The sequence below is a fragment of the Panthera tigris genome, chromosome A1 (genome assembly GCF_018350195.1).
Source record: "Panthera tigris isolate Pti1 chromosome A1, P.tigris_Pti1_mat1.1, whole genome shotgun sequence".
Taxonomy (NCBI): Eukaryota; Metazoa; Chordata; class Mammalia; order Carnivora; family Felidae; genus Panthera; species Panthera tigris.
The window spans coordinates 22,855,872-22,876,399 of NC_056660.1; the positions used below are offsets into that span (position 1 = coordinate 22,855,872).

Below are 20,528 nucleotides of genomic sequence, written 5' to 3' on the forward strand. Positions count from 1 at the left end.
GAATTTCCCCCTTGGTTCCCAGTGGTCGTGTTTATTTATTAGCTCACAATGATTGCTTCCTTTCTCAGGTCTGGAGAAGTGTGACTGTGCTAAGGTGCATGGATCCAAGACATAAATATCATTGAATTGATGACTGCATCTATTAAAAATACTGGGATCATCTTTCTGCTTTCATTGTTTTATTTGAAAACATAGGTTGACAACTGATACTTCTGTACTGTAAAAAATGGGAGGGAAATTCCATTAGACGGTGTGGATTAATCAGACACACTTTTCTTTAAAAACAAAAACCCTACCTTGATGATTACTTCCTGTGCCTGTTGGTTCTTAATCATAGCTGCAGCTGAAACTCCTCTCCCCATTCTTTTAGTCTCTGGTATCTTCTTACCCACATCTCTTTGTAAATCATTATTATTATTTTTTTTTAATTCGCAATTGGTTCTGCCCTTGGTAGTGTCAGTTAAAACACTCTCATTGGAATTAAATGCCAAGGTATGGTGTTTGCAATTAGGTTAAATGTTTCCTTGGAATGGGTCCAGTTCTTTTTTATCTTGTTTGATAAGCAATGGCTTTCAAGGTCCTGGCTTGAAGATTCTTATTTTGAATTAGGAATCCTTATCTCTACATAATTTGAACAATCCCAGACTATACAGGCATTGCGTAGGTCCACCAGATAGTTCTCCATTAGCACCGCTCAGTGTGAAAGTCTAGAGAAGGACTTAGGCAGTCATGGTGGACCAGGCAGCTTAACCAAGAACATCCAAAGTATCTACTAGGAGAATATTCTAACATTTATGTCACTTTAAATACCCCTGGCAAGTCATAGTGTTCTCTAAAAGTTCAGTCAGTCCTGGTTCATGGCTCAAAGCACTTTGTGTGTATCAGCCCATTAGCCCTCTGCATTCCTCTGAGTCAGAGAGCTGACAAGTGGAAATAACCCCATTTCCAAATGTGGACTCCAATGCACAGAAAGCTTAAATAACTGCAATGGGATCACTAATTCAAGCAGCAAAACAGTACACACATGGGACCAAGAGCGTATCACAATGTTCCATAGGGTGGGATGTAGTAACAACCTCTGCCGGTGTTCCTTTGAGGGGCAGAGACAGCATCTGTGGCAAGATAAAGCACCTCTGCCTGGACTCCTCTTTATCCCTAATGCTTGGAAGAAAACCAGCTGACTTCAGACAACATCATTCATGTAGGGAAGTTTTGTTTCCTGGGACATCCCCTCTCTGAGCCAATTTTCTTTCAGCCATGGCCAAGAGTATGGACGTTAGGACTAGAAATGCCAACGTTCGAACCTTGATCCTACCAGTATGACCCTGGGCAAGTTTCTTAACCTCTCTATGACTCAGTTTCATCATCTGTAAAATGGTGATTAGTAATAGTATGTACCTCAGACAGGGTGCTGTGGGGATCAAATATGCTAATTCATGTAAAGCACTTAGAACAGAACCTGGCACATAAGTACTCAATAAATATTAGTTGTTTCTCTTGTTATTTAATATGCTTCCTTTCCTTTTCTGGGAAGCCTTTTCATTCCAGGGCTTTCGCATTCTCTTACTTCCTCTTCCCATCAAAATAGCAAAGGATCCAGTATCAGCTATTAACATTTTAGGGAGACCAGCTGGTTTGCTTATCAAGCATTGTCTCCAATTGTGGAATGAAAAACTTGATTCGCTGGTTAAGGAAGTTGGGGTACCACAAATGTTTTGAGGTAGTAGGGGAAAGTGGGAGATGAGAATGAAAAATCTCAATTAGCCTCAAAGATATCTGAAGGAACCTGCTCAAGTATTTACCAGGCCCCTTTTCTGCTAAAGAGCAGGTCTACCTACTTGACCAGAACCCCTTCCTTCTTCTAAAATCCCTCTCCATCCCTATTCTGTTCCTTCCTATCTCAACACGAACAACTTTCCCTTTCCTCACCCTTAGTATTTTATCCTTCTTTCCTCTCACTTTAGACCAAGACCTTTAAATGCCAGGAATGCAGGGCCTGTTTTCACGAGTCTTCTGCTCCATCAGCTACTTCTGGCCTTGGTTCTCTTTGTCCCAACCCTGCTTTGCCATGATGGTACTATTGTGAGGACCAAAAGTGAGAAGAGTTAAGCTACGAAAGTAAAATTTGCATATACCAGTTATGCCTGATTGTCTACTGGCATAATAATATAGAGTTTGCATTATTAAATATATAAAACATTAATTTTATTTTTTATTTTTTTATTTACATTTATTTATTTTTGATAGAGACAGAACACAAGTGGGGGAGGGGCAGAGAGAGAGGGAGACACAGAATCCAAAGCAGGCTCCAGGCTCTGAGCTGTCAGCACAGAGCCCGATGTGGGGCTCGAACCCACGAACTGCAAGATCATGACCTGAGCCGAAGTCGGAGCTTAACCAACTGAGCCACCCAGGTGCCCCTAAAACATTAACTTTATTAATCTCTATTCTGAAATAACAAAACTGTTCACATATGCTTGGCGTTCTTAATTAGTCGCTGTTTGTAGCCTTATCATTTGATCACAGCCTTGTCCACGGCATTTTTCCTGCCAGGCATGTGTAATTAAATACATGAAATTCAACTCCTAACCCTTTGCTACATGGGGGAGACTAAGGCTGAGGAATGGAGAGGAGAAGGGACCCCAGGGGAGTGTAGATGTGAGACAAAGAACTCCCAGAAGCCAGGGATAACTTTCCCCCAGGCCTTTCCCTCAATGTCACCACCCAGAGGTAATATCTGAAAACCACAAGCCTTAAAAATTAATGAATCTCAGATTTAACCTCTAGTCATCCTTGAATGACGATCTACATTTCAGAGCCTTTTTCTTAACATAAATAGAAATTACAGTTCACATCACATGTTTAAATGACTTAAGCAACTTAACAAAAGCCCTGGTCAGTTCTTAGAACACTAGGCAAATTCGAGGTGGTTAATTTCTTAGTCAAAGTTTTCTCACCTGCTTTTTATGTCCTTTGTTTAAAATAATATTATTTGTATTAGTATATGAAATACACAGGCACTTAAATTTTTTACTCACTATCTCACCAATGTCCTATTATTCATGTTTTAAAAGATTCTGTGTATATTCACAGTAGCTCCAAATAATGGATTTTTTAAGTTTATTTATTTATTTTGAGAGAGACAGTGGGAGTGAGCAAGGGAGAGGGAGAGACAGAGAGAGGGAGAGAGAGAATCCCAAGCAGGCTCCACACTGTCAGTGCAGAGCCCAATGTAGGGCTCAAACCTACAAACTGGGAGATCATGGCTGGAGCTGAAACTAAGAGTCAGACACTTAGCCTACTGAGCCACCCAGGTGCCCCCCAAATAACAGATTTTTATTTCCTTGAAGCTGGTCTCTTGTTAACTGTTTCCCATGACACTGTCAGTCATAAACCCTTCAAATAAAATCAAGATCACACTTGTTGGCATAGACACCAAGCGTTAGAAGGAACGCCTTCAGCAGGCCCAACTTTAAATGTTGCCTCTGGTTATTCTAGCACAAGTGGGAAGTATGCCTGACCTCACTATAATCAGTTTAGGACATACAGTGTTGTTGTTGTTTAAGATTTTATTTTTCAAGCACTCTCCATACCCATCATGGGGCCAGAACCCACAACCCTGAGATCAAGAGTCACATGCTCCACTGACTGAGTTAGCCAGGTGCCCCTAGGAAATAATAGCTTTTATTTTTGGTCCAATAACGCAATGGTTTCCAAACTATGTTCCATAAAAACTTTAGATCAGTGAGGGATTTTTGAGCATCTTAGAAAAAAAGGGCATATCGCAGAATATGCTTTTGATTTGTGTCCCAGTTCATCTTTTCCAATCACCACCCCATGACCAGTTACTACTCTATGAGCAATTAAGTAGAAATCTTGCTTATGTTTGGACAAATAGGTTATGATTCACATTTTATAAGTCAGGTCATACTTTATACGTATGCTATTTATCAAGTATGTATTATATGCCAGCATTGACTTGGATTATTCACATTAGTCTTAACAACTCTGTGACATAGGTCCCCTTATTATCCCCTTCAACAGATGAAGAAGCAGAGACTTAGGAGATGAGGAAACTTGCTCAAAGTCTCAGAGAAAAAGAAATCAGGTCAAGCCTGAAGCCCTAGCATTTAGCTCCCAAGTCCATGCTCTTTAAACACCCTGCTCTGTTACCTCCTTAATAGAGGCAATTGCTGCAGAATAATCTTCTACAAATCAAGCTTTCCCTTCGTATGGTATGTTTGGCCCTCCTCTCCAACATACCCCCCTTGATGAACGTATGAATTATAAGCTTGGCATTTGTGTGAATCATCTACCAAGGGGTACCCTTGTGTAAGAGAGTCCCAGGGCTGTTTTCCATGCAGTTAGTTGAGAGTCTATCTATGTTCCCAAGTTCCACAGGCCAGGAGAATGGCAAAGACTCTGTTACCCGATGACCTTTCTTATGGCACAACCTCCTCCCAAAGGTCAGCATTGCTCAGGGAGGGGAACTGCAGGCCTTCCATACCCCCAGCTCTTTCAGTTCCTGGGCATGCTGTTTTTGGAGACTGCCCCCTCATGGCTGCTTACAGGTCTGCAGGGGCCTTCATGAGGAGGCCATTTCTCCATTTCTTGGAGGGATCAACGGATTACTGTTCTCTTATTATTCCATTTTGTCAGTGTCTGAGTTGCCATGGAGGGATACAGGTTTTGCTGTGGGTGACCTGACCAAATCCTTCAATAGCAACAAATGGTTCTCTGGAACTCACCACTGCCACACTGAAGCTTGCAAGCAAGGCCACACTGACTGCATTCCCAAATCTCCTCCACCCCTCATTCCCCCACAAGTCTATCCATTATGAGGACTGCTCAGTGGCCCAAGAAACCCATAACGAAGTCTATGTCAAATAGATAGAGCCATTGCCTCTCAGGATTGCTACTCCATGGATAGGGTGTATCAAAGGGTGTAACTGCCCATTTATCTCTCAATCTTTTCCAATAGACTAGAAGCTCCTTAAGGGCAGTTACAGTTAATCACACATTGTTATAAGTAATGTGATGGCCTTTCTGAGCACTAAGGGGGCACCTGCAAATGGCCTTGATCTTTCCATTTTCTCTTTGGGTCAGGCATATTCCATCTCATTGTGACCTCTGACCAACCTCATTAGGCTCTTCAGGGTCTGGGCTAAAGTTCAGTTTATAAAAGACAAGTGGAAAATGCCACACCCTTTGATAATGAAACCAGCCCACTTCAGAAGCAAAAGTAATACTGAGAGAAAACATGTTTTGCAGCTTGGGTCAGCTTTCTTCCTTTCTTTTTTTCAAATGAATCACTTGAAGCTTTGAAGCACTGGAAAACACGAATGTCTGCATTATCAAGGCCCTTATCCAGTCAATTCAAAATATTTATCCTGAATTGCAAATTCACTTTCTAGGCTTCAGTGGGTACACTGCAGTGTTTACAGTTAAAGATGTCTCAGAACAATTATTTTGTCATGCACCTTAACTCTGAACATGTTGATGAAACAAACTACCTTGTAGTTCTTTCTAAATGTTCTAGACCCAGGAGGACATTCATATTTCCAATGGATCTTAACTTGGAACACCCCTGCTGCTCCATCACACCCTCTACAGGCTTCCTAGAATAACCATGGCTTAGACCTGCTTCACTTCCCTGAAGGCAACATTTTGCCCTCCATCCTACTGCTTCAAAAATGTATTAAAGGTCTTCACATTCTTGATTCACAATTCAGTCAATTCTTTTGCTCCACAAAACACCCTGATATTTGTAACAAACACCCTGAGTGTCTTGGCCCTTTGTTGGCCTGACCCAATAATGACTCAGATACCCCAAAAATCCTCTTGGTTAGAAGAGTGAATATAATTAGAACCTGATAGATTCTAGACACTATGCTAGGTATTTTCATTTATATTATTTCATTTAACTCTCAAAATAATATTACAAGGCAGGTAGAGCAGTAGTTGGTACAGAGTGGGCACTCATAAAACACTTGGTGAATAAGTGAAGAAATTACAATTCCTATCTTACAGTCTAGAAAACCACAGATGAAACAGATCATATCATTTTCTTGAGACCACTTGGCCAAGCAGGTCTGTCTCTTCCCTGGCCATGCCCTCTGTACCACGTGACTTTGGGCCTGTAAGTGTTAAATACACTCTCTGAGAAGGCTTATGCTGCGTCACCACTTGACGCCCTAAGGATTTTCTAAATCATTGTAATCAACACTTAGTAAGCCCCCTCAAGTACTCAAAATCCTTTAATCCTCAAATGTGAAAACAAAAAGTAAGGCTTTATCTTTATGTCCGTGTTAGATAAAAGTTTCTCTTGAACCTCATTGGTCTTGGATATCAATTATCCAAAGAAGTGTAGAGAAATTCTCAGGAAAATTCACAGGGCAAAATTAATTTTAATGGCTTTAATTTACACAAGAGCCATGAAGTAACACTAGCCTCTTGACACAGTCTTTGCCACATCGCCCTTTGTCTGCCCTGATGAGCTCCAACTCCTTTCCATGCTTTGGGTTCCCTCTCTCTCCCTTCTGCTCCCCAGCGTGTTCCTCTGCGTCCTGAGACTTCCACGGCTCCCTCCCACCTCTCAGCTTATTCCTATCTGTGAGCCATTATTTATGATCCATCCTGCACCCTAAAGACTTCTGTGTCTCCTAGGACTTTGTGTATGTGGTGTGTGTGTGGCGGGGGGGGGGGGGGGGTGTTTCCCCATGACTTATTAAAAGTAAGGCCATTCTTATTTCACATACAGCCTGCCTCCTCTTCCAATAGTGGACAATTGCTTTAGTGGACATTTGTGGCACTGGCTATATAGTCCTTAGTATTATCTTCCCAATTGGATTGGACATTTTTTGCCCCGTCTTTTTTTTTTTTTTTTTTTAATTTAAATCCAAGTTAGTTAAGATATAGTCTAATAATGATTTCAGGAATAGAATTTAGTGATTCATCACTTACATATAACACCCAGTGCTCATCGCAAGTGTCCTCCTTAACGCCCCTTGCCCATTTAGTCCACCCTCCACCCGACCACTCCAGCAGGCCTCAGTTTGTTCTCTGTATTTAAGAGTCTCTTATGGTTTGTCTCTCTCTTTGTTTTTGTATTCTGTTTGCTTCCCTTCCCTTATGTTTATCTGTTTTGTATTTTAAATTCCACAAATGAGTGAAATCATATGATATCTGTATTTCTCTGACTGACTTACTTAGCGTAATACTTTCTAATTCTATCTATGTTGTTGCAAATGGCAAGATTTCATTCTGTCCCATCTAAGATACTCCTAAACCTGTCTTAATTGTTCCTGGGTGTAAGAAGTAGGTGGTGAAAGTTCTACTAAGTACTCTTGATAAGCCACTCTCATTCCCTTCTGGGCACCAAATAGAAGAGGAGCTTCTGAATTTCTACAAAAAAAGAATAATCATCCTGGTAATAGCAATGTATATAGTTCTCTTTGTATCCTTAAACTGGACTTTGGGCCATGTTCCTCAAATTCATCAAGCTCAAAGCTGAACTCCCCATTTCTCCAGACCTGTTCCTTCTCATGTCTTTTTCATCTAAATTGATGATACTACCTTCCCCACATCACCACCTAATTTAATCATTTAACTCTTCTCCATCCCCCTACCCACACTTCCCTTTCATCTAAATTCAGTTAGTCAGCCCTTGTTATTTATCTACTAAATATATTTGAAGTTGTCTACTCCTTTTCATTCCCCACTCTTCCTATCTTGTTTCAGACCCACATTACTGCTTCCCGGGACTGTTGCAATATTTCTTTACCTGGTTTCCTTCCTCCTGTCTCTCCCAACTCCCCTCCAACCCATTTGCTACATGATTGTGTTGCTCTCTTGCTTAAAAAGCACTCGGTGACCTCTTATAAAACCAAGTCAAATTTTATTGATTTCTAGCTTAATTGAATCCAATCAGAAAAACTTTATAAAATCTCTAAGATCTCTTGTTAAGATTTTCTTTGTAGCTAAATACATGACCCATATTAGTAGATGCTTCATCAAAATAGAAAAGAATATATGGTGCTTGTTTCTATCTCACAAAGAGAAAGGTCTATATTCACCTTTTGTAGTGTCCATATCCTAACATGTTTCTACTAAATTGAGCTTGATTAAATTTTTCCATAGAATGTTATTTTGTGTTTATTTGGTATTTGGAATTTAAAAATCTACTTACCAATGGCTATATTATAATGGTGTTTTGTCAGTTTCCTTATGTTTCTAGTTTGTTGGGGTTTGTTTTTGTTTTTATAATTGGAAGATATAATTAGTGTACTCATTTTTGCAGTTGGGAAAACATTTTTGTTGAAAAAACTTTTACCATTTTTTTTTTAAGTCTTGGAAATAAAAATGTCTTTCATGATATGACTTTCCTTTAACCCTCCAGACTTTTCTTCTGCTATTCCCTACTTTTCTTTTTACATTCTACTAATACAGCCTGCTTCTGGTACTTCAGCTCCTTCAAATACACTTGTAATTTTGCTCTTCCTCACATTCCTGTGTAACTATGACTTGACCTTTATGTCTGAGCTCAGCTGTTATATCTTGAACCTCTTTGTAAACCCATAACACCTGTGCTTACCTGTCTTCTCCCTTTCCACCTTATGTTACCTGTGTACATGTCTGTGTTTCTCACTAGACTGTAAGTCCCTGAGAACATGGGCCAGATCATCATTTGTTTTGCTCCTACACAAGGCCTGAAACATGATAGGTTGCTTAATTTTCTTGTACTGTACCCAGCCAAACTGATCTCCCAATGGTCATCACACTTGGGAGCCTTGTCCCATTCCGCCCCATCTTCCTGATGTCCAACATGATTGATCAACCTGGGTTTCCGTCATCCCTTCACTTCCCCCTGGCTCTTTACCTCTTCACCAGGAGGTAGCTTCTCTTCCAGGTTCTTTTGCCACATCTTCCAAGAGTAACCACCTCAGGGTTTGTGCTGTCTTGCCTCAGAAGTGGTTTCTTGCCGTTCAGCATCACCCCCTAGAGACTGAGTGGGAGAGAAACGGGTCCATTAGACATGAGGCCATTCAATACTTTTTGTTCTGAATCTATGCTCTTGAAGCTACTTTTGGATCGTAGCTGGACTAACCACATTGAAAAGTAGTTGATCCGTAAACCCGAACATCTATGATCACTCAGGAGTTATATTTTTCATTATAACTGCATTAATTTGCATTCCATTTTAATTAATTCACTTCTTGAAGAATTCACTTGTATAACCATTACTGTTTTATTCAAATTCCTTAAGTTGCAAGAAATAAAACTCAATCAAACTAGCTTGTGTAATGGAGCAGGGGTAGGATCCTTTCGATGCAGCAATAAGGGAGACAGAGATCATGGGAATTTATGAACAGAGCACAGGATAAAGCTGACTGAACCTTTTGGGAATTGAACCTGGAAAACTGTCAGGAACTGGGCTGCTAGGGACTGACACTCACTCCCCTCCCTCTCTCATGGGCCACATGTACTCTTCTTTCCCACTACCCTTTTCTTTCCCTGTACTCTGCATACCTTTCCTTTTCCTCACAGCATCTACATATCCTTACCGCCTTATAAATCTGGCTTACACAATTTATCACAGCCTCTTTGGCTTTTCTCTGTGTTAATTTCATTCTCTCTCTCTCCTTAATTTTTCACAAAGAGAGTTGATGCCAGGTTATCTTTTCAAGCTGTGGATAAATGTATCTGTAATCAGTCAACTTTCCTCCATCTCTACGACTACTATTGGTCAAATGACTACCATTTCTCACCTGAATTACTACGATGATTTTACTACCACTGTCTTCCTCCCCTCCCAATCCATTTTCCATACACTTCAGAGAATTCCCATTGCTTACACGATAAAGTACAGATATTTTAACATTCTTTTTTTTTTTTAACGTTTATTTATTTTTGAGACAGAGAGAGACAGAGAGAGACAGAGCATAAACGGGGGAGGGTCAGAGAGAGGGAGACACAGAATCTGAAACAGGCTCCAGGCTCTGAGCTGTCAGCACAGAGCCCGACGCGGGGCTGGAACTCACGGACTGCGAGATCATGACCTGAGCCGAAGTCGGCCGCTTAACCGACTGAGCCACCCAGGCGCCCCTTAACATTCTTATAATACACTTCATGTTGTAGCCTCATGACCTGGTCCCTAGGTACCTCACCAGCCTCATTTCTTCTCAATCTTGTACTCTACCTCCCATCATACTGAAATTATTTAAGTTGCTTAAAATATGCTATGTTTTCTCTCACCTCTGGTTATATGCTGTTCCTTCATTAGCAAAGCTCTTCCTCTTCTAGAACTGGACTTCTCTTAGTCTTCAGCTCTCATCTTAAACATCACTTCTTCCAGGAAGTCTTCCTTGATCAGGTTACTTGACTATGCTGTTATATGCTCCCATAGCATTGCACTTTCCCTATCTTAGCAAAATAACTTATGTTTGCCTATTTAATTGTCAGTCTTTCTAGGTAGAGTGTAAGCTTGAGGGTAGCAAGGAAGGTGTCTGTTTTGCTCACCATTATATCCCTGGCATATAACAGTCACTTCATAAATATTTGATAAAGGGCACCTGGGTGGCTCAGTCACTTAAGCATCTGACTTCCACTCAGGTCATGATCTTATGGTTCACGAGTTCATGTCCTACATCAGGTGAGCACAAGCCCCACTTTGGGTGAACATGAGCCCCACTTCTCTCTCTCCCTCTCTCTGCCCCTCGTGGGATTTTCTCTCTCCCTCTCTCTCTGCGTCTTGCTCACTTGTGCCCTCTGTCTCTCAAAAAAAAAAAAAAAAAGATGACAAATGAGTGTGGCCCAACATTAGGTCACTGATACTATTAGATATTGGGAGCAGGGGCAGTTCATGACTTTGTTGGATGTACCTTTGTTCTACTTGATATATCTTAAGCAGATCTGTTAGAAGAGAAGCTTCCCTTCGTAGGGGCTGTAATCCTGATAGACAACATGATTGAAATGTTTAACACAGTTACTCAAAATCTGATTTGTCTCTGTGACCTTGAAGATCAAATGACTCCTAGGTTGTTGGAATCTTGTGACGCTTACCTTAAAGCAACCTAATGACTGCCCTCTACACTCCCATTGTAACAAAACTAAAATACTAACTCCCTGCATGACCTGCAAAAGCTCTACGGGACACATGATGAGGCCTCTGTGTGACACGCTCAGCTCATCGAACCCACTGCTTCACTCACTATGCTCCAGCCTCCTCAGGGCCTCATATAATTCCAGGTGTTAGGAAACAGCCCCTTTGTACTTGCTGTTCATTCTGCTTGGAACTATCTTCCCTAGATTGCTGCATGGTGAGGTCCCCCTTTTTATCCTTTAGCTCTTACCTAAAATATCACCTTCCTCAGAGAGGCCTTCACTGGCCACTCTATGTAAAATGGCCCCCACTCCTTCATAATATTTATCATAAACTAAAATTATCTGGCATGTTTGCTCATTAATTATCTTCCATCCCCATTTAGAAGGTGAGCTCTAAAAGGGCAGGGAACTTATTTGGTTCATCCTCTGCTGTATTGTAAGAATCTGGAACAGTACTTAGTATCACTGCTCAATAAATCACTGAATGGGGGCACCTGGGTGGCTCAGTCAGTTAAGTGTCTGCCTTCAACTTGGGTCATGATCTCACTGTTCGTGGGTCCAAGCCCCACATTGGGCTTTCCGCTGTGCGCGTGAAGCCCGCTTAGGGTCCTCTGTCCCCTTCTCTCTCTCTGCCCCTCCCCCACTTGCACATGCGCTGTCTCTAGCGCTCTCTTTCAAAAATAAATAAATAAATAAAAAAGTTAATTAAAACAAAAAATATCACTGAATGAATGAATGAACAGGAAGGCCTGGGCCCAGAGTTGACACAAGATTTTTTTTTTTTTTAATCTAACCCTCTTCAGTTTCCCACTACTGTATTATTTCCTGAAAGAAATGCGAGAAGGAGACAGTCTAGCCAAATGTTTGCCAACGGTCCCTGACAGAGGCCTGTGCACTATCTGCTCTTCCCTGCAGACTAGTCCAGGATTCCTCGTCTCTCTCTGATCCCTTCTGACCTTGACCCTTTGTCTTGTACCGACAGCCCAGGGCAGTGTCAGACCTCAGCAGTCTCTTTTTCCCTACTGCCTGGGGCCATTGTGAGTACTACCCAGGTCCCTGGGATGCATGCATACCCTACAGAAACCGTGTGAATATCAAGTATTACTTGGAATAAGAAAGAGGATTAGTTGGAGCTTTATAATCCCTGGACTTCTCCCCATCTCACTGTACTTGAGGCACCGACAGGGGCCAGGCTCTCCAGTAGGACTGTGGCTGTAAAGTTGACTGACCAATATCTTAGGATGCAAGCAAACCAAAAAGACATAATTTTGCAAAAGATTTAAATATGCCTCTGTCAGAATGGTCACTTGTCAAATGTTTATGTTCCACAATTCCACCATTTCACCTCTAAATCCAGCATTACACCCACAGCAGGACTGGTGTCTAAAGACTCAGGGAAGAACCACCGATGCAGCTAAAACTGAATGATCTAAATTCACTCAGAAATTGTAAGGCCTTTGTTGAGGAACCACACAGTAGTCCCGCCAGAGCCCAAGAAATACCTTTGGAGCGCTGTGCACAGCACATTGGCCCAACAGGAGCATTGTGTACAAGTCGATCTTGGAAATGGATTGCCTGGTCATCCAGCAAATGAAGCATTATGCGTTTGTCTGGTTGAGAAGAGATAAAAAAGCATGGATCAGACAGAGTGAAATGTGGCCAACGTTTGGCAGGGGCTTTCCAATGAAAATAAAAGGGCCTAACAAAGAGTGGAGCTTGCATTTTCAGATCTCCTAGGAGGGAGAAATTGGTGTCTGTAATTAGAAATTTTATATCAGGTGTTAGATTCACAAAATGGGCAGGCCAGTCTCTGGAAGCCTGATTGCTGAGGACAGAGAGTCACTGTGCTCACTGCTGGCTTGGGGCAGCCTGAAGGGAATAACTTGTGGGTTGGTTGGAGGACCAGACCTGGCCGAAGCCCAGCATGTCAAAGAGCAACAAGTTATCCAAGAAGAGGCAAGGGCCAAGCACCAGAGGATCTGAAAAGACAAAGAAGCCACTGTTCTGTCCTGATGAGTGCCAAGATACCTCCTTTAACCTCATTGCTTTTATTCAAACACTGAGCAGGAAACTCATCCCTATGTCTTTAATGGGAAAAATCTTCTGGTTGGGGTCAAAATCAGATAATACGAGGATGGATGAATTTGAAAGTAAATGGAAAAATGGGAAAGAATGATGATGTCATTATACTAAGGGAATATAAATGGTCTGGGAATTTGGTGGTTTTGAGGTGGGTTCAATTCTTCATTTCCTGGCACTTCAATATTTATCTCTGCTTTTGCAGGGGATACAGTGACTCATTTGCACACAGGGTCATACAGTACTTTTTGGATTGCGATAAACATTCAGAGAGACAAGATTAAGGTGATCTGAGGCCAATTTTGCCAATTGAACTATAGTGTTTAGCTCTCACAAGGTGTTTTTCTAAATTAAATCAAATCAGTAAACATTTATCAGGCATCTGCGTATCGTGTGAGAGGCTAACACACGAAAATGAACAGGATTTGAAATGCAAGGAAATGAAAAACAAACCGGCAGCATGGAGATTATAGTTAATCTTTTCTGAATTGTGTCCACAGTTAGAGACAGGAAGGGAACTAACTTTCTAGCAGCCAAAAAGGAAAGTTTTCTGGGAAATCTCCCTCAATCTAGCCAAAATAAATATTTAGATCTCAGAGAAAACAAAAGTTAAAATGAATGTAAAACTGATCTTCACATTAAGATGTGAGGAAAGTCAACCAACTTCAATAAAAATGCTGAACCTTTACTATGTGGTAGGTAGTGGTTATATGAAATTAAAAAGACATGGCCAACATTCATGAGGACAAATTTAAACATGTGTTATTCCATGCAAAACAAAGTTCTTTTGTCCTCAAACTTTTATTTATTTATTTATTTTGGTTGTTGTTTAAGAATGTTAAACGTAGCAGACTTTTTTAAAATATTGTATTTGAAGTTCATGAATTTGGCACAATCTATTATGGATGCCTTGTGTGTCAACCGAAGCAATGTGGGTAAAGGTATAATTAGGTGGATTTGTATTTGGTTAATTGACCATACCCCAGCTGCATTGATTTGTTGAATGATGGCTGCTGCATCCCAGAAGATTCTTAAAGGCACTAAAGCTATTGGGGCTAACTGAAACATCACATATCTTTGCTTTGGATTGGAACTGTATTGACTTTATTCAGCAAACACTAGCAGAGAAAAACAGAAAAGAACATTTACAGTGTATGCAATTCATTCCTTCTTCCAACTACCTTAAATTCTATCCTCAAATCAGGTTATATCACCAGAAGACTATATGCCTGCACAACAGTAAATTAGCCTCTCACAAAATCATCCTCACTGGACCCAGAGGACTCTGGGAGGCAAGGCTTCCAGAAAAAAAAGGGGCATGAAAACTTCCTGATAAGTTGGAACTTTTGGAAAAATAAATGAAGAATTATTGTAAGAGATTAAGAGAAGAAAGAGAATAGAAACTACTATAAAAACTAACAGTTGTATAGCAAGGGATTATGATATTAATATCCTACTTTGTTCTTCCCCGAGCAACAATTATATAAATTATAATATTGTAAACATCGTTGAGCAATTTAACATGGTTTAATGGTAGTTTGCCTGAAAAACATCAGAATTTTGAAAATAGACTTATATTTTAGAATAGTTTTAGACTAACAGAAAAAATTATGAAGATAGTAGAGAGATTCCCATATACTCTACACCAGTTTCCTCTATTATTGACGTATTAATATGGTTCATTTGTCAAAATTAATGAACCAATTCTAATACATTATTATTAACTAAAGCCCATGATTTCTTCAGATTTCCTTAGCTTTTACCTCGTATTCTTTTTCTGTTCCAGAATCCATCCAGGATACCACGTTACATTTGGTTGTCATGATTCCTAGGGCTCCTTCTCTTGATTGCGCCAGTTTCTCAGACTTTCCTTGGTTTTGATGACCTTGACATTTTGGAGAAGTCAGCTGCTTTGTAGAATGTTCCTCAGTTGGGATTTGTCTGATGAGATTATGAGTTTGGAGGAAGACCAGAACAGTAAAGTGCTATTCTCATCACATATCAAGGATACTTATGATTGACTTATTTCTGTTGATATTAATTTTGATCACATGGCTGAGGTAGTATTTGTTAGATTTCTCCACTGTAAGGTTTCTTCCCCTACCCTTTCCATACATACTGCACTCTTTGGAAGAAAGTTACCATGAGCAGCATACATTTGGGGGAGCAGGGAGTTTATGCACCAACTCCTTGTGTGTTGAGCACCTACATAAATTATGTAGAATTCTACATGAGAGATTTGTCTATTCTCCCCAATTTATTGATTTATCCAATCACTTATTTACATCAGCATGTACTCATGGATACTTATTTTGTATTTTAGGTTATGATTCAGCACTGTGTTATTTATTTTGTTATTCAGATTGTTCTACCTTTCATCATTAGGAATTCTTTCATTGGCCCTGATGACCCTTTGACATACCCCACCATTGTAGATTTTTTTCTTTTAACATTTCTTACTTGCTGGAGCTACAAGATGCCCCAGGTTCATCTTGTATATTTCTTGTCCCAGTGCTCAAATCAGCCATTTCTCCAAGGAAATGAAGAATGGTATTAGAAACCAAGAACCAAGATCAAGACCCTAAGTGTGCTTGTTGCTATGAGGGGACAGGGATTGTTGCTTCTAGGCCCTCTCAAGAAGATGGATCAAGGAAATATATGTGTATGTACTAATCAGGATATATATGCACACACACACACATATAAATATTTCTCTTTGTAACCATCTGTATCTCCATTAAGTAAACATGAGTTCATACTGATGTGTCCAACTCTAATCCACTACCACATGGATTATTCCAGCCTTCTCACCTTGCTTGTTTATAATATCTTACCCCAATAGGGAGAAATCTGGCTCCCACACCTGCCATCTATTTATTTAACTGTTCAATTCCAGCATACATGTATAGTAGTTTCAGAATTGTTAACCTATACTCCATTGGGAAAAAACTTTATTACCTAGACTACAGTATTTATATATCATTTATTTTGCCTTTAGTCTTACAGATGAAAGTTACTTAGATCAGCACGTTTTATACTCACCCCTTTCAGTGAGGTTGATTCATACATTTATAATATAGTAAGTTGATTTTGTCACATTCCCTAGGGTATTCTGACCTCCTAAATAATTTTTTAATTTGCATACATTAAGGTTCACTCTTTGTGCTGTAAAGGTCTATGGGTTTTTACAAAAGCATAGTGTCATGTATCCACCACTGCAACATTGTATAGAATAGTTTCACCACCTAAAAAATCCTCTGTGTTTCACCTTTTCAACCCTTCCTACTTCCTGATCCTCTGGCAACCATGATCTGTTTCCCATCTCAATGTGTTAAGCCTCTTTTAGAATGTAGTATAAACGGAATCATGCAGAATGTAGCCTTTTCAGACTGACTTCTTTCACTTAACAATATGTGTTTAATATTTTTTCATGTCATTGCATGGCTTGATAGCTCTTTTTTTTAACGTTTATTTATTTATTTTGAGAGAGAGAGAGAGAGTGGAGGAGGAGCAGAGAGAGTGGGAGAGAGAGAATCTCAAGCAGGCTCCACACTGTCAGCACAGAGCCCAACTCGGGGCTTGAACCCATGAACCATAAGATCAAGATCAAGCCAAAGTTGGACGTTTAACCAACTAAGCCACCCAGGTGCCCCAGATAACTCATTCTTTTTTATTGATGAATAGTAACATGTTACATGGACATACTAATGTTTGTTTATTCTATTACTCTTCCAACATATTGAAAGATATATTGGTTGCTTCCATTTAGGAATTGCTTTAATAAACTGCAAACTTAAAATAAATCAGCAAAAATTACATGACTTCCAAAAAGTTACTGTAATACTAGGATGCATTGAGGAAAGTAAAGCAGTTATAATGTTAGTTGCTGTACAACATAGTATAGTGGTGAAAAACACAGTTTTGGAATTCAGATTGTCACCTCCCAAGATGTGTGAGCTGGGCGAGATTGCCTAAACTTTCTGGGCCTCAGTATCCTTGTCTGTAAACAGGGAGAATAATTGTACTTATAGAGCATTCAGCAGTACTTGGCTCGATAAATATTAGCTATCATTATAACATATAATATTTCCACATATCATGTAACAAGCACTTTATATATATTATTTTATGTCTTCCGAGAACCTTTCAAAGGAGTATGATTATCCCCATTTGTAGACGGAGAATCTGAAACACAGAGGCCATAAGTCAATGGAATCAAGACTTAAACTGCAGTCTACAATATTGCAAAGGCTCCGATCTTTTAATTTGACTGCAGTGATTCTCGAGAGCACAAGAAAAGTCCCCTTTTATTTAGCTGTAGACAAACTGTACCTTCACGTTGAGTTGCTGTATATTATGAAGGACCAACTAGAATGTGTGAAAGAGATGATAGAGTAATGAAACATCTAGAAACCCTTTTAAATGAGGTGCTACTGAAGGAACTAGGGATGCTTGGTATGGAAAGTAAAAAGCTGGGAAGAAATTACAGTAAAATGGTAACAATATGTGTTTCTTAATGGAAGGTTAAAAGGTGATTTTATTTTTTCTTTATATTTCCTAGATTTTTAAAGATGAACATGCTTTTCTTTTGGTTTGCCTTTATTTTTTATACTTTTTATAATAAGAAAAAACATTAACAAATCATAGTTAAGAGAAAAACTTGAGAGATGGAAGTTAACTAAACTTACTCTGGTAATCATTTCTTAATATACACACATATCAAACCATTATGTTGTATAGCTTCAATTATACAGTATTATATGTCAATTGCATCTCAATGAAACTATAACAAAATAATGGTTATGTATAAATATCCAGCATAATATTTAGCCTCTTTTTAAAAAATGAATTATTCAGGTTTTATTTTGAAATCTAAAACTGAGATTTTGAAATACATATTTGAAAACATAACCACTTTTTCCCTTGTTAATTCTATAAATACAGTTCACACTGAGAAGAAAAAAATAAAGAAGAAAACCTTGACAGCCTGTTCTGTGAAAGACAGGTTAAATGTATTACTTATGACCTCAGAACACAGTTTGGGTCCAATGTGTGAAAATTATCATCATGTACTTTGGGCTCAAAATAAATGAAAATGACTGACGGTTGAGGAAGCTAGCTTTCCTCTAGCAGAAAATGTTTAATCACAGGCTGAGGTCAGACTAGAGCAGATGACCTCCGAGATCTCTTTCAGCGTTTAATCCGTAACCTGGACTTCTACTAATGAACACAAGATTTCTTAAGTTTATTTATTTATCTTTGAATGAGAGAGAGAAAGAGAGAGACAGAAGAAGAGAGAGACAGAAGGAGATACAGAATCCTAAGCAGGTACCAGGTTCCGAGCTGTCAGCACAGAGCCCAGAACAGGGCTTGAACCCACCAACCGTGAAATCATGACCTGAGCTGAAGTCAGACACTTAATTGACTGAGCCACCCAGGTGCCCCAAGCACAAGACTTTTTGAAGCTTATTTATTTATTTTGAGAGAGAGAGAGAGAGAGAGAGAGAGAAAGGATGAGAGAGAGGCCAGTGCAGAGCCTGACACAGGGCTCAAACTCACAAACCTGGAGATCGTAACCTGAGCCTAAATCAAGAGTTGGATGCTTAACCAACTGAGCAACCCAGGACCCCCTCACCCCCACCCCGCCACTGCCCTGAGCCCAAGATGTCTTTAATTGTTTTAGCTCATGATACAAGAAATCGACGCTGCTAATATTAATGCATTTAGTTTATTAATCTTCAGGCACCCAAGAAACACTTAGCAATTTGTTTTACTTATGAGAAGAAATGAACCTGTATTTCCTTAGAATCTAATTAAATTTTTTTTAATGTTTATTTATTTTTGATAGAGTGAGAGAGAGACAGGGTGTGAGTGGGGGAGGGGCAGAGAGAGGGAGACACAGAATCCGAAGCAGGCTCCAGGCTCTGAGCTGTCAGCACAGAGCCCACGAAGGGCTGGAACTCATGAATCGTGAGATCATGACCTGAGCCGAAGTCAGATGCTCAACCAACTGAGCCACCCAGGCGCCCCAGAATCTAATTTAGAATGTCTACTCATTCAAACCAGTTTGTATTAGTTTCCTAGGGCTGCTGTAATAAATTGGCATAAACTGGGTAGCTAAAAAACAACAGACATTCATTCTGGGCCAGAAGCCCCAAATCGCTGGCAGAGCTGTCTCCCTCGAAGGGTCTAGGACAGTGCTCTTCCTTGCTTCTCCCTGGCCCTGGTGTCTGCGGGCGTTCCTTGGTTTGTGGCTGCATCACTTTAATCTCTGCCTCTGTCCTCACATGGCCTTCCCTTCTTCCAGGGTCTCCTCTCTGTGTCTCACATAAGGACACTTGTCACTGGATCTAAGGTCCGCGTGAATAACCCAGGGTCATCACATTTTGAGGTCCTTAATTTAACTAATTCTCCGAAGACCCTTTCTCCAAATAAGGTCACGTTTGCAGGTTCTGGAATGTGGACATATCTTTTTGGAGGTCTACCATTCAATCCACGATGCATCTGAGTTACGGGGCGCCTGGTGGCTCAGTCAGTTAAGCGTCCACCTCTTGATTTTGGCTCAGGTCACGATCTCACGTTTCGTGGGTTCAAGCCCAGGGTCGCTTTCTTGCTCTGCCGTGGCAGCACAGAGACTGCTTGGGATTCTCTCTCACTCTCTCTGCCCCTCCGCACTCTCATGCTTACTCTCTCTCTCAAAATAAATAAACTTAAAAGCATACTTAAAAAAGAAGTCAGTGAAATATTTTAACCATTCTCTATCTGACATTAACTCCTTACTCTAGTTTTTCCTTCCTCTATCCCTGCCAGTCTTCCTGCCCCATCGGCTTTCTTAGGAGTTTCTGCTTTCGCTTCCTCCAGGAAGACTTCCTTGACCACTGTTGTCTTGTTCCCCTTTACAGGCCCAGCATTTAGTGTAGTCCCTGGCATATAAACACAGCTTAGTAAACATTTATTGAAAAAACAAGTGAATCTATGAAAGGAGGCCAGTAATGCTGCCCACCTTTCTATTGAGTTACTGAGAAGCGGTTAGTTTTCAGAGACACCTGGGGAATTTCAGGGAGAAGATGAGACTTTCTTTACAGAAGGTCTGTTCATTCCAGAAGGCCTTTCCATTGAAACCACACCACAAATATTTAAAGGGAATAAGATGTGCAACCTAACCTGTTTTTTTATTCTCAAGGCACAGGAATGTAGGGAGTTAAAGACAAATGCCATGCTTTCCACGGGGCTGATAATTTTAACGAACACTGAGCAGTTTGGGGCAGTGGGAGCTTTTGTGCTTTGGAACGTGGAGGATGAGTTCTGATGAAGGTTTCACGATGTAACTAGGACAGGGGTGTGAA

At 40.2% G+C, this 20,528-nt stretch overlaps 1 protein-coding gene and 1 long non-coding RNA gene across 3 annotated transcripts in view; one reads left to right on the forward strand and one right to left on the reverse strand.

The window, feature by feature from the left end:
- LOC122234304 overlaps positions 1-15,111 on the reverse strand; it is a 30,428-nt gene extending 15,317 nt beyond the window's left edge. For both annotated transcript variants that reach the window (XR_006212082.1, XR_006212083.1), the window contains exons 1-3: positions 14,946-15,111; positions 12,606-12,713; positions 8,879-9,004 (exon numbers count right to left, since the gene is read on the reverse strand). This is a non-coding gene — a long non-coding RNA (uncharacterized LOC122234304). The remainder of the gene's footprint in view (positions 1-8,878; positions 9,005-12,605; positions 12,714-14,945) is intronic.
- Positions 1-20,528, forward strand: part of MED4 (mediator complex subunit 4) — a 47,096-nt gene that overhangs the window by 2,263 nt on the left and 24,305 nt on the right. The window lies entirely within an intron of this gene.